Source organism: Adiantum capillus-veneris, chromosome 28 (assembly GCF_014529385.1).
Source record: "Adiantum capillus-veneris isolate H3 chromosome 28, ASM1452938v2, whole genome shotgun sequence".
Classification (NCBI taxonomy): Eukaryota; Viridiplantae; Streptophyta; class Polypodiopsida; order Polypodiales; family Pteridaceae; genus Adiantum; species Adiantum capillus-veneris.
Genome location: NC_140958.1, coordinates 34,646,312 through 34,657,052, shown reverse-complemented (window position 1 = coordinate 34,657,052; position 10,741 = coordinate 34,646,312).

Sequence of the window (10,741 nt, the reverse complement as noted above, 5' to 3'; positions counted from 1 at the left end):
ATCATCGCCTACTTCTTATAGCCATGTTCACTAATCCCCTTTGTTGTCCTTCATCGTCGAGAGAGTTTAACCCTTAAGCACTTGCTCGACCCAATCTCTTGATCCTTCCTTTCATTGCTCACGCTATTTTTCCCAATCGAGAGGTCATCGGGCCCCTTCTTTATCTTCCCCAATCTATTGTTATTCCTTGAGAATGAGAGAGAGATAGTTCTCATCGTTTGAGCATGACGGTGTGAGGTGACCGAGCTAGCAGCTTCAGGCTTGAGAGCAAGAGTGAGATTGAGAGTATGGGTGTTCAATACTGATTTCAAAAGAGAGATATCCAAGCATTTTTGCATAAGGGAGAGAAATATTTCTCCATGCCTTCAGCATGAGGAGGAGAGAGCGAATTATGGAGGGTTTTGGCATGAGGGAAAGCTATGGAGAGTGTGTGTCATGAGAGAGATCTATGGCTTAAGTTTATGTAGAGCATATCTTCTTCTTCTTCTTCTTCTTCTTCTTCTTCTTCTTCTTCTTCTTCTTCCTCTCTCCTCTGTGTGTGTGTGTGTGTGTGTGTGTGTGTGTGTGTGTGTGTGTGTGTGTGTGTGTGTGTGTGTGTGTGTGTGTGCGTGTGCGTGTGCGTGTGCGTGTGCGTGTGCGTGTGCGTGTGCGTGTGTGTGTGTGTGTGTACAATACAGTGTACACATGTATCCACTCTCCACTTGGTCATTTTCTTGAGTACCCTTTCATTCATACCACACATTCAAGGGTAGTACTAGTCCCTAGGTACCTCTAGATATAGTCCAGATCATGGCTTAAACTCCATGCTAAGTCGGGTGCTGAGAACTTCTCCCCTATGCAAATGCGAGTCTTACAAGATGGTGAGCGAGTTTTTCCGAGCAACAAAAAAAACGAGCGAGCCCCTCAATAAATTTATTTGTAAATTAATGAGATTTTTAAAAATGATAAGGGAAAAGAGACATAGTGTGATAACACTGTGAAGAGTGGTTGTAGAGTATGAAAAAGACTTTAATCTATTCTACCCATGATAAATATGTACTAACATCCAAGCATATGTTCTTATACCCATGACAGTAGGTACATCATCAACCACATGCTCTAGATCTATGGCTATCTACTTGATCTTGTCCAAAGAGCTTGTTGCTTCAAAAACAAAACAATTGTTAAAAAGACTTAAAGCAATTAATCGACTACTTGTCCTCTTAAGGCTGAACAAAACTTACAATCTTGCACGGGTCTACTAGATGCAAGAGGGCGAGATGGTGGATCAACAACATCCGCCGGAAAGGATGGACGTATGTTTGTTGTGAACAAGGCTCCCGTATACTGTGCATCATGTAACTCGTGCTCTCTAACAAGAGCATGACCTCTGTCCATATGGATCCACCAATGACAATGCTCAAGCTCTCATTAGGAGAGATGATCCATGGTTGATGTATACATGCATCCATTGCTGCTCTCGGCCTGATTTGATTTTTACGCAGCACCGTGGACCTGTTCCAAGTGTCTCGCTACTTCTCCAACATGCCTCGATTTTTTTCCATAAAATGTGATTGAGTTTAACCAAGAAGCTGATTTTATAGAAAACAAAAAACAAAATACTACCCCACATCACTGCCTGACCTCACCGCAACACCACTTGGATCCACAATCTTATGCTGGAACCGGTCCGCACTGGCTCGAATTGATTTGGACTAGTTTCACCAAGGCCATATGTGGTGGTTTTCTAGATTCGTATAGCCTCTTGGAGCCGATTTAAAAACAAAAAACAAAAAAAAATTGCTTTGTATAGGATGTTGACAAGCTAATTAGGTGTTGAACTTGTGTATTAGAACTAAGTCTCTCACTCTTTGTCTCTCTTATATGTCTTTGAGGTCTCTTAAAAGTGTTCATACAACATTAAAATTCACTTCTCTCTTCCTCTCTCTGTCTCTCTCTCTCAAGTTCCTCGACCATAGCCTTTGTGCTAAAGTGACTATAATTTGACAGCTTTTTTAAAATTTGTAGGAGCTCATCACACATCAACCACTTGTGCTTCATGAAGACTCATGCATGTACCCACATCAAACTACTCCACCTCCATGTTATGCCACTTTTGGAATCAAGGCACATGCGCATGTGCACACACACACACACACACACACACAAACAGGCTAATAGCGCTTGCTCATTGATGATCTCTGTGGAATCAATGCATGAACAAACTCTCCTCTCTCTCTCTCTCTCTCTCTCTCTCTCTCTCTCTCTCTCTCTCTCTCTCTCTCTCTCTCTCTCTCTCTCTCTCTCTCTCCCCATCGGATAGATCTTTTAAGGTCTCTTGGTATAGTTTCCTACGATGTTAAAATTCTCTTTGTCTTCTTCTCTTTCTCTCTCATCACCCAGTGATCCTTGCAGCAGGCAGCTGCTTGCTAGCAATTGTAGACCACCCCTCATCGCCAACGTACAACACGTACTGACTATGGTACCATCTTCTGTGGCTAGTGTTGACATTGCCTTGCATGTAAAATACATCAAGCTGTACTTTAACCGCTTCACTCTCTAATTGGCTTCCAAGAGCCCCATAACCGATGAGCCTACACACGCATGCATGAGAGAAAGAGAGAGAGAGAGAGAGAGAGAGAGAGAGAGAGAGGATCCTTGCAGCAGGTAGCCACTTGTTAGCAGTTGTAGACCACCCCTCATCACCATCGTGCAGTACGTACAAACTGTTGCCATTACCTTGCAAGTACACTTCAACCTCTTCACTCGCTAATTGGCTTCCGAGATCCCCAAAATTGATGAGCATGCAGATGCGCATACACAAGAGATTTACCATGCTGGCGCAGCCCATGAGGAGTAGGGGATGCATGTTGGAACCAGTCCACGCCGGTGCAGAATGGTTTCGACATGTTTCACAAGGGGCAGGATGCTTGAATAAGGGGCTCACTCGATTGTTGATATTAGGGGTGGCGGGTGGAGCACCCTAGGAGAGGCTGGGGTGCTGAGCACAGTGGGGGTGCTCATTTCAAAGCTACCCCACTCACTTGTCGTCCTCCATCTCCATAGACAAATTAACAGTAAAAAAAACTCCATTAAAACTTTATTTCCTTGGAACTTTGCAAGGCACAGTTCCCACACACTTTGTAAAGGGTGGGATTATTTTAGAAATTTGCCACAACACTAGTTCACACATTGACTTGACCCTAGCACCAAATTTCATGGAGTTATTGTAAGCCATCAGTGGAAAGTTTATGTTGATTATTATCAAAGCCCATAGTAAGGCCATATATAACTACACAATCCCCTAACCTCATAGCATCCTCTCTATATTTTGGCACCAGGGAAGCGGATTCTTGCATTTGTGCATTCATGTATTTCAAGCTTCAGAGCATTTCGAAGCATTCTAGAATGAAACCAAGAAAGGTAGAGACAAAAGGGGAAGGGGCAAAAAACTAATTTTTGAAAATTTTCTCTTGGCAAATTCAAGGATCTTTGTATGTTTGGAAAAATGATTTTTCCTGAACAGACACAAAGCTATAAAAAAAACCTCAGTTTTGGGGCTCACGCTTTGGGTAATTATTGGTATTTGTGTTTGAGTGTTCATTGCTCATCCTTTTGTTTTTGTCAATAGGGCTCAGCTCGAGAAGCAAACCTAGGAAATTAGAGAAAATCCCATTTGTCATTATTCCCGTTGTGTCCAAGGAGATCAATGTATATCAAGTGAGGAATACCAGTTTGGCCTCGACCATCCCTTCAATGGTGCGCAGGTTCATGCTGACAATCGTTCATGCTAGTCAGAATATTGAAAAGGATGTGGAATACATGATACTAGAGTAAACCATGCAATTAGTTGGGCTTCAGAATCTTTTCTCTTTTGTGTGTTATCTTGTAAGTAGAAAGGAAACAAGACTGTTGGGATGGCTTATCTATGCAATCCATAGAAAAATACAGGGAGTATGAGAGCTCGTACATGCCCTTCTTGTTCAATATTCAGTTGGTCTCTCCCAATGTCTCACTCTTTCAAAGAAGACAAAAACACATACACATTCAGCTCTCTCTCTCTCTCTCTCTCTCTCTCTCTCTCTCTCTCTCTCTCTCTCTCTCTCTCTCTCTCTCTCTCTCTCTCTCTCTCTCTCTCTCTCTCTGTGTGTGTGTGTGTGTGTGTGTGTGTGTGTGTGTGTGTGTGTGTGTGTGTGTGTGTGTGTGTGTGTGTGTGTGTGTGTGTGTGTGTGTGTGTGTGTGTGTGTGTGTGTGTGTGTGTGCATCTATGTGTACAATAGGTACTTTAGTGTTGCAATTTGCAAGCCCAAAAGAAGTTAAAGGAAGTTGTCTGCTCGGCAAGGCTCCCTTGACATGGACTATTGTCCCCAACTCGTAAGAAAATGCACTTGGCCTACATGTTGCAACAAAAAAGAACATTCCCATTAGCTTCAAAAGAAGGTCCAGCATGTCAACCCCTGAATCCTTTGCACTTTTGACATCTATAAGGTTCTAACATGCAATGCTTTTAGTTGCCCATTTAATGCAAGGAAAGAATTTCAAGAGTAGCCAAGCTTTGGTTGATGAGGAAAGGGATTTCATATGAGAGGGCGGAACACCTTAGCTATATAGGATGAAACATCCATAATTAACCACTTTTTAGATACTCTTGTGGCTTCAGATTTAGGGCCTCAACATGTAAGGAGATTTGATATTTTGAAGCCTCCGCTGCTTTGTGGTAATTTAGGTGTACGACCATTTTGCGTTGAGATGCTAGGAGGTCGAATCCATCATGAAATAATTATTTTCTTCAATATAGCTTGCGCTTGCAGTAATTTTTCAAGGGTGTTACTCATATTTGCTCGAAAATTGGCTTCGCTCGTTGATTGGAAACCCTCTGCAAATGCTTCCGCAACTCTTATGTATATTGAAATTGTTTAAATAAGTAAATAATATAATTCTTGCATAGAATTGACATATTGACAGAGTGACTCTACTCTAAAAGAGACATTATCAAGCTAAATACACAACGCAAATAGGTTGAGCTTGTTTCATGCTAGTGTATTTAGCTATTATCAAGCTAAATACATAGAGCAAATAGGTTGAGCTTGTTTCATGCTATGTGAATAGTATCCCTTGGTTGCAAAGGGCATTGCAGAATCAAGTGCCATCACTACCACTACCGCTTATCCTAAACTCGTCCAACAGCTCTAAATCTATAGACGCTATTGTGCACATTTTGAGAACCCCCTGTTTTATATAAAACTTTGTAATATATGGGATAGAGATAGACCTTTATTATAGTTTTTGGGCATGCTCTTTTGGTTTTTTATGATTACTTTTGGATGCACATGTACATGCAGTGCAAGTCGCTATTGTAGCACCACGTGTCGGGTTGCCTTGGATGTCCATAAGTGAGGTTTTCGAAGTGTCACTTGTATATAGCATAAACTCGTGTACAAACTTTAAAAAAATTCATCCAAAATTTTTAGGCTTTTTCTCGTTGTAACACATATTTAGGAATTTTGGGAAAAATGCATAATTTTGGGACAAATGTTTGTGAACCAAGTTCTTGAGTGGTGGTTGCATTGTGCTAGGTTGTGGTGTTGTCAACAATTTTTGTCAAGTTCTAGAGTATAGTTTGTGTTATGTCAGGTTGCATCATCATCAACCACTGGTTTCAACTTTGCAAGGTTTCATCATTGTCAACTGTTGGGTGTCCAATTCTACTAACTCACAAAAGTTGCATTGTGCTAGCAATCATGAGTATATAGAGAACTTGGAGTTGACGTTTATATGGGGATCAAGAGTATCCAATGAAATGGAAAATGTTGAATTTTGACTTGCTTTGCCTTGTTCTACAAGTAGAAGTCTAATTTGAAAAAACTTGGAGGGTCTTAGATGGTTAAGTGTGGGGGCTACCATGTTCAATGTCACTTCTTTGAAAGCATGGTCTAGTTGTCCTGCAAAACTGAATCTTGGAATGCATTAGTTTGTGATAGAGAAAGCATTACTATTTTATGTCGCACAATGAAAGAATAGGGGATTTTTCTTTATTTGTAGACAACTTAAATCCCACAAGCAAGTTTCATTCACAAATTGACAAGAGGTAGCAGCAAACACTTGTAGGAACGAAGGTATTTTCTCTCATGTTTTGCCATATGGTACTCAACACTAGAAGCTTCTTGGGAGAAACCATATGCTACCTATGTGCATTTGAGGCCAAGGGGCTACTGACCCCCCATCATCTCCGAGGTTAATTGCCCCAACAGTACCTAGTTAGGTATGTGGTTCCTCCCTCACAAAAGCTATAGCACTTCTCTTGTACACTCTATTGGCAAGGCTCAAACTAGAGATTGAGGCTTCACATGCCACCTACAATTTAAAGATTCTAGTTGGTACTTGAGTTTTAGCTAAAACATCCGAAATAGAAAACTATAAGAGAAATGAAATCAAAACTAAAAGCAAGATGAAATTTGTGAGAGATTTTAGAAATTCTTAATGTAAGAAATTCGGGTTCATGAGCTTCCTCTTGAGAGGCATTGTACATCATTTGAGGGAAAGGGACCACATGCCCTCCAATCAACAAGGTGATCCTTTGCCCCAACAACACCTAGCTAGGCATGCCGCACACATTTCACAAAAGCTTATGCGATTTTTTTAGGCCATAGTTTAGAATGTATGATAACAAATTGTATAAACACACTTGTGATACATAACTAAGGTGCCGAGGCTAGTGCTATCAAAGTAGAATGGAGATGAAACACTTTTTAATTACAGAAAGTTGTATTCCTATTTCATCTAGTTTGTCTGCATCATGAATACTCTTTTGAGATGATTGTCATGAATGGAGTATTACGTAGTAGTGATGCGTAGACCACTCCACTAGCGTGTTGTTTGTAGGCATGGAGAGTTGGTGCAATAATATATGCCTTCACTAACACTAGTAATGGGGGTTGTCACAATATTGGCCCCCTTACCTTAGGATTTGATACTTCTTTTACAATTGTTAGAGCAGCCCCCCACAAGGCCGACTATGTGTAGGGACTTCCCAGCTTTGGAAAGGCCTCTTAGCTGAGATATGCATGCCCATAATATCATTGTTGTGTATGATCTAAATGCTACAGTACAACACAAAGCACCTAAATTGGGAGCCTCAAGTCGATTGAAGACTCCTTTTGACTAGGTATGACAAGTTTAGAGGCGATTATCTATTGTAGAGGGTAGTTCAACCGCCCCCTAGCTTGACCTGACGAGACGACTTATTTCATGGAGCTACAAAGCCAACCTATGGGTATGTCATGTTGTGACTATAGAGCCCTTTAGAATCACTTTTGACGGGTTTATGGGGGAGCGTTGTTAAGGCTCGAGCTTTAGTTCGAGCTTTGGTAGGGCCTTCCCAGCTTTGGAAAGGCCTCTTAGCCAAGATATGCAAGCCCATAATATCATTGTTATGTATGATCTAAATGCTACAGTCCAACACAGAGCACCGAAATTAGGAGCCTCGAGCCGATTGAAAACTTATTTTGACTAGCTATGATAGGTTTGGATGTGATTATACCTGAGAAGATGACTTATTTCACGCAGATACAAAGCCAACCTATGGGTACATCATGCTATAAGTACATAGCCGTTTAGACTCACTTTTGACATGTGTATGGGAGAGCATTGTTAAGGCCCAATCTTTAGTTCAGGCAAGCTTAATGAGGCACTGAGGAAACTACCCACACCCTTAGTCATTGACTAAGTCCGTCTAAATTGACGATGACGTTAGATTTCTCCGTCAAATTCGAAACCCAACATTAATTTTGAAATTTGAAAATGACGATGACGTACCGCTGCTATCCCCCTAAGCCCACCATGCCGCTTGCTGTTTTGCTGTGAGCTCGCCATGAACTAGGCGAAGGCAAGATCTTCAAGCACCATGAGCTTCTATGCCTTGAGCCAGCCATCCACTACAACGACTAAACTTCACATCAGCCGCCATGCCTCTTTCTCGCTATTGTGCTATGTCATCCATGCCTCTCCCTGCTTTGTTGTGAGCTCGCCATGAACATTGCCTCAGTCGCCATGATTTGTTGCATCTGCCATGAGCACAATTGATTTGATTCATCTTCACCTTTGTAACGAGCTTTGCTACCAAACCTGCAGTGCGTCGTTTCTAGCTTTGTTGTGTTTGCAATTACTGCTACGCCTGCTGCCCCTACTGCCGCCCTCTACCTCTTGTTCCGCCCCAAAAGGCCTTGATTGCCTGCAAGAAACTATCGTAGGTGGTCACCTCAAAAAGCACCGAGATTCTAGCCCTGTGTTGTTTGCATTTTTTTCTATGCCTGCTGCCCCTACTGTCGCCCTCTACCTCTCGCTCCGCCTCAAAAGGCCTTGATTGCCTGCAAGAAATTGTCGTAAGTGGTCACCTCAAAACTGATGCAGGTGGTCACCTCAAAAAGCACCGATTTCCTCCATGTGCCTACTTCTATAGCATGAAGCAGAAGATGCCCAACCCTTGCTCCCTCTTCTGCAACAATCAAGTCGCCGAATGTAGAAAGACCTGAGCTACACATTAATAGGCTTGACGTAAAGACTTTCTTTTAATGTGTGCTGAGGCGGTATAAGAAAATGCACATGACATGCATGTGTGGAAATCATTGGCTTGGATGCATAGTCTACACGACCATTTGCCACCAAGTTTATGAGTGAGGAAGAGCTTGGTTGCCTGACACCTATTGTGGAGGCAATCAAGAAGCTTCCATCCATGGAATTTGTAGTGTATGAACCTGAATGCAAGTACATCATATGGAAAAGAGTGCCTCCTGGGAAGCAGGTGGCGAGTATACTACATGGACAACAGAAGATAAGTATTGAGCAAGAGCATGCATGCGTTTGTGCACCTGTCATCCAATCTTGCCACATCCTACAAAGGCAATGACACTCATGCCCTTAATTTGTTTGTGGGTAGAAGTAGATCAAGGTATGATATCTCCTCTCTCTCTCTCTCTCTCTCTCTCTCTCTCTCTCTCTCTCTCTCTCACACACACACACACACACACACACACACACACATGCTTCTTGAAACAAAAACTCTTTCTGAGTAGTCGAGCATTTATTATATTCCACTTGGGCTCGAACTTAAGTTCGACCCTCATGACTTGGATAGTTTTCAAGCGTCTTGAGCATGATATACCTTATTTTAGTTGAGCATTTAGTCTCTAGCTTTGAGGCTCGAACTTAAGCTCGAGCCTCATGACATGAATGTTTATTTATTATATTCCTCCTTTGAGGCTCGAACTTAAGCTCGAGCCTGACCGTGAGCACTCAAACATGACTTGTTTTAGTTAAGCATTTAGTCTCTAGTTTTGGGGCTCGAACTTAAGTTCGAGCCTCATGACCTGAATGCTTAGTTTTCAAGCCTCATGAGTACTCAAATATAACTTGTTCTAGTTGAAAATCGAGTCTCAAGATTCGAGGCTCGAACTTAAGTTCGAGCCTCATGACACAGAAACTCACTTTTCAAGCCTCATGAGCACTCTAGTAGAACTCATCAGGCTCAAACTTAAGATTGAGCCTCATGACACAGACACTCAATTCTGAAGCCCCATGCCACTCTAGTAGAACAATTTCTATCTAGAAACTATGCCGAACGGCTTGTATCTCACAAGATTTGAATTGAATCTTCATGCGGTCCAAACTTGTTTTTGGGTCTCAACATCTAAAGACTCAATTTATAAGCATCATGAACACTCTAGTAGGACTCTTCCAAGCTAGAATCCATCTACAAGAATCCTGTCTCATCAGGTTGGAACTTAGGTTTGAGTCTCATGGGCCATAGACACATGCAAAACTCCTTCAAGTTGAAATCCATCTTTAAACATCTCTGACTCATGAGGCTCTTCATGCGGTCCAAACTTGTTTTTGGGTCTCAACATCTAAAGACTCAATTTATAAGCATCATGAACACTCTAGTAGGACTCTTCCAAGCTAGAATCCATCTACAAGAATCCTATCTCATCAGGTTGGAACTTAGGTTTGAGTCTCATGGGCCATAGACACATGCAAAACTCCTTCAAGTTGAAATCCATCTTTAAACATCTCTGACTCATGAGGCTCTTGACCCTCATGCCCTTGAGACTCAATTATTAATCCTCATGAGAACTCTAGGACTCTTTCTATCTGCAATACTATCTACAACACTTAGTAATCATATTGAGAGTCTCACAAGCTAGAGACTCTTGGAGAAGTCTTTCCAATTGAAAGACATCTTCCAAAGAGTGCCACATAAAACCTTTTTAACTAGAAACCATCCCCAAGTGTCTCTATCACATGAGACTCAAACGTTAGTCTGAGCCTTATGATCCCAAAATTCCTGTAAAACAACGGAAATTTATCTACATCAACTATACATCTCAAACTTCAAGCTTCCACCTCGTTATTCTTTAAAGTTTTTGATAGCTTGACTCAAGATTTTGTACCTATTCAATATATTGAAGCCAATTATGGGGGATTATCCCTTGCTTATCCTTCAACAATCTTGTGAGATATATATTAATTATTCTCATGAGAAGGATATGGACATGTGAAGACTCCCAACTTATCCTAAAATCTCTTTGTATTAGTTTGGAAGACTGAGGAATGAGAAGATTTGGAACTTTTAGTTTACCAATATTACTAGAATAGGTAGAATTGGTATTTTATTTTTGAGATATGGTTTGAATAGAGAGAGGGACATCAATAATTCTATTTGGTACAATTTTATGAAAGGACTTGCTAAGAGCATTATTATGGTATT